We start from the raw sequence: 6,902 nt of genomic DNA on the forward strand, positions 1-6,902 counted from the left end.
CGCAGTGGAGTCTTTCCTCTTCGGCATGGAGCAATACTTCGACAACGGAGGAATCTCGGGGGAACAGATCAAAGTCAAAGGAGCGGCTATCTACCTTCGAGACCTCGCCCAATTGTGGTGGAGGCGGACCTTGCTGGACCAAGAGCGACCCATTGTCACTTGGGATCAGTTCAAGACCGCCCTCCGACATCAATTCGTACCCACGAATGCACGAGACGAGACCCGAACCAAGTTTCGGCGTCTACGTCAAACAGGGAGTATCGCTGACTATATACGTGATTTCACGGCCTTATTACTAGAACTAGGAGATGTTTCTGACCAAGATGCCTTATTTCATTTTAAGGATGGTCTTAAAGATTTTGCTAGGATGGAAGTGGTGCGCCGGGAAGCTCACACGTTGAATGCAGCCATTGTCATTGTGGAGAGCCTCACGGATTACTCCGCAAACCGACCGAACCAACCCTCTCGGTCAAAAGATGGGAACAAACCACGTTCTCATCAATCTCACCAAGGACAACCTCGCACCGATAGGCCCAATGCCGGGAACAGCAACGGACCAACAAAGAAGAGACTTCCCCCGAGTCCGTGCTACTTGTGCCAAGGGCCTCATTGGGTCCGAGATTGTCCCAAGCAAAAGAAAATGAATGCTGTAACCAAGCAAGCCGACAAGGACAAGGAGAAGGGCAAGGGCAAGGTTCCCGAGGATGAGGAACTAGCCATTGTCGGGTCTCTACACCGGTTCAATACCTTGTCTAAGAAGGCAACACCGGGAACTAGCAAGAACAAGGAGCCAATGACCAAAGGACTCCTATATGCGGACGTTGAAATCTACGGTAAACTCGTTCCCGCTATGTTCGATACCGGTGCCTCACATAACTTTATGGATGCAGGTGAGGCGAGTCGATTGAAGCTCAAGGTGGACAAGAATGGGGGGACGGTCAAAGCGGTTAACTCTCCGGCCCAATCCGCTTCCGGCATCGCTCGCGATGTTCGGATTCGCATTGGTGACTGGCTAGGGAAGACCGACTTTACTATCCTTCCCATGGATGACTTTCGGATTGTGTTAGGACTTACGTTCTTCTGATCCGTGAGCACATTCCTTCCCGCATCCGCCACCGCAATGGTCATTGTCGATTGCGACAAACCAACTGTGGTGCCTCTTCGATCCGCTCCATCTACACCCACTCCCACACTCACAGCCATGCAGTTCAAGCGTGGAGTGAAGAACTCGGACTGCTTCCTTGCAACAGTCCGTGAGCTCAACAACTCGGACGAAGCGGATGCTCCGGATCAACCGACGATCCCGAGAGAGGTACGTGATGTCCTTAACGAGTTTGTTGATGTGATGCCAGAGGAGCTGCCCAAGAAGCTCCCTCCAAGGCGTGGAATCGATCACGCCATCGAACTTGTCCCCGGAGCAAAGCCACCGGCGATGGCACCTTACCGAATGGTGCCACCCGAGCTAGCCGAGCTCAAGAGACAACTCGAAGACCTCCTAGACGCCGGGTATATACAACCCTCCAAGGCGCCTTATGGAGCTCCGGTCCTCTTCCAAAAGAAGAAGGATGGATCCTTGCGGATGTGCATTGACTACCGTGCACTCAACAAGGTAACGGTTAAAAACAAGTATCCTATTCCCTTGATCGCTGACCTTTTTGATCAGCTTAAGGACGCAAGGATCTTCTCCAAACTCGACTTAAGGTCGGGATATTACCAAGTGCGCATTGCCGAAGGAGACGAGCCAAAGACCGCGTGCATAACGAGGTATGGGTCGTTCGAATTCAAGGTAATGCCATTCGGTCTCACGAATGCACCGGCAACCTTTTGCACTATGATGAACCAGATTTTCCATGATCTCCTTGACAAGTTCGTTGTAGTGTACTTGGACGATATTGTCGTGTATAATTCGTGTTTGAGTGAGCATGTAGGTCATCTTCGAGCGGTGTTGAAGATCCTCCGAGACAACGAGCTATATATCAAACTCAAAAAGTGCTGCTTTGCACAACCCGAGGTCGAGTTCTTGGGCCACTACGTCAAAGGCGGACAGTTGCTCATGGACCCGAAGAAAATCAAGGCAATTGCCGAGTGGACCGTACCAAGGACCCTACCACAACTTCGGTCCTTCCTCGGTCTAGTCAACTACTATCGGAGATTCATCCTTGGGTACTCCTCCATAGCTGCCCCACTCTCGGATATGCTCAAGAAGGACCGCAAGTGGAAGTGGTCCGACCAATGCCAAATGGCATTCGACAAGCTCCGGACCTTAGTGTCCGAAGAGCCAATCATGGCCTTACCCGACATAGGTAAGCCCTTTGAGGTACATTTCGATGCTTCCGATTTCGCGATTGGTGGAGTTTTGATGCAGGAAGGACACCCCATAGCATACGAAAGCCGGAAACTAAATGATGCCGATAAGAAGTACACGGTCCAAGAGAAGGAAATGACTGCCATTGTCCATTGCCTTCGGACATGGCGCCATTACCTCCTCGGATCAACCTTCATCATCAAAACCGACAACGTGGCGACTAGCTATTTTCAAACACAGAAAAAGCTAAGTCCCAAACAAGCTCGGTGGCAAGACTTTCTAGCCGAGTTCGATTACACGATGGAGTATAAGCCGGGTAAAGCGAATGTCGTGGCCGACGCCCTCTCTCGTAAACCCGAATTTGCTTCTCTAACGGGAAGTGTGCCTAGGACCGACTTTACGGATCGGATCCGTCAGGCCATGACCCAAGACCCCGCGGCCAAGCATCTTCTAGATCTTGTCCGAAATCGCCAAACCCGAAAATTTTGGGAAAGGGATGGGGTTGTTTTCTCTCGTGGACGCAGGTTGTACGTGCCTAGGGACGAGGCCCTTCGACGATCCATTCTCAAGGAGTCACACGACTCCAATTGGGCAGGACATCCCGGGGAGAAACGCATGCTTGCTCTCTTGGCCGAGAACTACTATTGGCCCAAAATGAAGGACGATGTCGAGGCATACGTCGAGACATGTCTTATTTGCCAACAAGACAAGGTGGAACAAAGGCTGCCCGCGGGATTGCTCAAGCCACTCCCCATAGCCGACCACCCATGGCAATCAGTATCTATGGATTTCATCGTTAAATTGCCTAAAGCTAACGGTTTTGGTTCGATTTTTGTGATCGTAGATAGGTTCAGCAAGTATGCGACCTTCATCGCCGTCACCGCGGAATGCCCCGCTCACGAGGCTGCCCAAGCCTTCTTCAAACACGTTGTGAAGTATTGGGGACTACCACGATCCATTATATCCGACCGCGATGGAAGGTTCACAAGCAAATTTTGGCAAGAGCTATTCAAGCTCATGGGAACCGAATTGAGGTTCTCCACCGCCTTCCACCCTCAAACCGATGGCCAAACCGAGAGGATCAATGCCCTCTTGGAACTCTACTTGAGGCACTACGTGAGTGCTCACCAAAAGGATTGGGACAAACACATTGACATGGCCCAATTCTCCCATAACCTTCAAAGGAGCGAGTCAATAGGCAAGTCACCTTTCGAAGTGGTCATGGGACGCCAACCCACCACTCCTAGTGGCCTCTCCATCTCATATGATGGACCAAGTCCCGCAGCACACACTTTTGCTCGGGAATGGCAAGAAGAAACCGATCAAACGTGGCTTTGGTTGCACAAAGCCGCCTTACGCATGAAGAAATGGGCGGACACAAAGCGTCGCCCAATGGAGTACAAGGTCGGAGACGAAGTCATGGTTAAGGTCCTTCCCCACAACTTCCGAGGGATGAAGATGCTACATCGAGGACTCTCCCGACGTTATGACGGGCCATATCCTATCATTGCACGTGTTGGGAAGATGGCCTACCGACTCCAACTCCCGGACCGAATCAAGATCCATCCCGTATTCCATGTAAGTGTTCTTAAACCATATAAGGCTGACCCCGTTGATGATACAAGGAATAGGTCCACAAGAGCACCGGTTCCGGCCAATGTCCAATTCACCAAGGAGGCCGAACTTATCTTGGACCGACGTCCAATCGCAAGAAGGGGGCCAACACACCGAGAGTACTACATCAAATGGAAGGGATTACCGGACTCTCAAAACACTTGGGAGGCCGAGACGGATTGTTGGCAATTCGCGGACAAGCTTCGCGAATTCGACACCCAACACCCTTAGATCATTGGCGGGCTTGTACTCTCGGTGAAGATGAAGAAGGAGAGAAAGAAGAAGAAGAAAAAGAATTTGAAGAAGAAGAAGAAGAAGAAGAAGAAGAAGAAGAAGAAGAAGAAGAAGAAGAAGAAGAAGAAGAAGAAGACCAAGGCGATGGTCAAGATTTAACTTCTCAAGTCTCGCATTTGAAAGGGCAGGTTGGGTATCTGACTCGGAAGTTGGCTGAGACAGAAAAGAAATTGCAAAGTGCGATTGCAGTACAAGGTGAACAAATGAAGCAAGCGATTGAAGGTCAAGGTGAGTTTATGAAGAAAGTGATTGTGGTCGGTATGATCGCAGCGGGTAAGTACGACAATCGCTTTGAAGTTGAAGCTCGGTTGGACTACTTGATGAAGAAAATGACTGAGTTGACTGGGAATGAAAAGGCTGAGGGTTCGGCCAGGACTACGAGAACCCATCCGGAAACATATGAAGAGGCTGTCGAAAATGTGTTTAACGAACCAGACATGGTGGTTGTAGACATTCTCAAGGATTTATCTCAGACGGCTGTAGTGGAACAAGAAAAAGAAGGAGAAGATGAAGAAGGAGAGAAAGAAGAAGAAGAAAAAGAATTTGAAGAAGGAGAAGAGACTAAGACAGCTAGTGAAGAAATCGGAGAGGAAGATTCTGAAAAAGAAGGAGAAGGTGAGGAAACAATTGATGAAGAGTCTGAAGAGACAGAAAAAGAAAAAGAATATGAAGATGCGGGAAAAGAGGATGAAGAAATGGGACAAAGGCTGCTGAGGGAAAGAGGTCGAGGGAATGGGAGAAGAGGCTGTTGCTGAAGGGGAGAAAGAGGCTGCAACAGAAGAGGGTTTAGAGGCTGAGAGAGTGGGAGAAGAGGCTGCAGCAGAAGAGGGTTTAGAGACTGAGAGAGTGGGAGAAGAGACTGAAACAAATGATGATGGAGGGGAGGCCGAGGAAGAAGGTGCAGAGATTGTGAGGCCGAACAAACCAACTGACAGGTTATTACGAGTCAGAAAAACATCATCCAAAACAACGAGTCCATGGCGGATACAATGAAGTCTATCAATTCGAAGGGTGGAATCATTAGATCGCGAGGAAGGGGAAGAATAGGTAGAGGTAGAGGTCGTGGGAGATTTCGATTAAGACGTATTCATGGGCGGATACAATGAAGTCTATCAATTTTATGAACTCAGTTTTCTGCGATTATGTCCTTGGTACCTAGACTCTTGAACTTTGTTTCGTAGACCTTTGAACTCAGTTTGTAGTTTGTATGTTTGTGTTATACTTGTGGATTATGGTCTTTTATGTTTGTGAGTAGTTTGTGGATTATGGTTGTTTGTACAATATTATTGTTTGTGAATTGTGACAGGTTTGGATTTGTAAAAAACTAAGTAAACCCTTGTTAAAAACAATCTGCGAGAAGTCGTAAGTTGGGGCTATAGAAGTCGCAACAAACAAATAATGTCAAAAAATATTATGTAAATTTTATAATCGTATAAACCATAGACAAAAAAAATCCATCAGATCAAAAAACTTTTCTGCGATGTGGTCCCCACCTCAGAAAAAAGTCAACATTTCAGTGCAGTGGACCCCATAGATGGAAAAAACATCGGGCAAAGTAACACAATTCAAGTGGGCCCATGACATTTTTAAACATTGGAAAAACCTTTTATTTAAGACTTAGTTGCATCCAATTTACTACTAATATATGACTCTATTACCACGTTGTTACGACTTCAGTTGGTCGTAAGTTTGAAAAAATGGTTTATTTGTCTAAAATTCGTCGAGGGATGAATGAGAAATATAAAAGTACGTGTAAATACATCATTAAATTGCACCCATTTAATATTTTAAGAACTTTTGAAATTTTGTACAAACATAATATGAAAGCAAACCTATGTAGATATGAATGTGTAAATCTTACTTTGGAGAGAAAGTAATGAAATTTTCAAAATGTCATAAAATATGACCCCATAATGTCATGTTTTATCCTTAATTAGGATGTAATTATCACTACATTAACGAAACTCGTAATAATTTATGCAATTTTACCCACTTTCAAAAAGTATGTAACAATCGCAACAGAGTTAAAAGCAAGTCGTAATTATCTGGTTTTGGTTTATAATAGGACAAAATCCGACGACCACATTGTCTACTTTTTGACTTTTTTTTTGTTGGCCCCCGAAGACAGATTTTCACGGTTTTTAAAGAGTTTTTCATTGACTTTTCCCTCTTGTCAAACATACATATTACAAAAAGTGGCAATATAGTAGCGACAAAATAGTTCCAAAAAAGTCGTCCAGTTAAAAGATGAAATATATAAACATGGTTTACATTTCATTTCGTAACTGCACCCGGACTTCGTAGTCTTTAGTCTTCATCCTCTTTGAATGTGCTTCATTCTCCTCCTCCGAATCACCTACCTTCAATCTCGATTTTCTCTTCTTTATTCGTTTTTCCCCCGCACTCTTTATACGATTCGTCATCGGGCGTCCAACACGTCGGTCTCTTATAGCAGGAGGATCGACTTTCAACTCCGCTATATGATCAGGAATTTCCCAATGAGAAATATCAGAAACTGGGTACACACTATCAACATATGTCAATTCCCATGTGGCCCTCGTATAGTACGATGAACAATACTCAAGTAACTTTTCTTTATCACCGTGCTCATGCAAAGATTTTATCGCATGAGAACAAGGATATTTATCAACATCCCACACTTTGCAATCGCAACACTTCTTTCCAAGAT

This window comes from Tarenaya hassleriana, unplaced genomic scaffold (assembly GCF_000463585.1).
Source record: "Tarenaya hassleriana unplaced genomic scaffold, ASM46358v1 Cleome39, whole genome shotgun sequence".
NCBI classification, from domain to species: domain Eukaryota; kingdom Viridiplantae; phylum Streptophyta; class Magnoliopsida; order Brassicales; family Cleomaceae; genus Tarenaya; species Tarenaya hassleriana.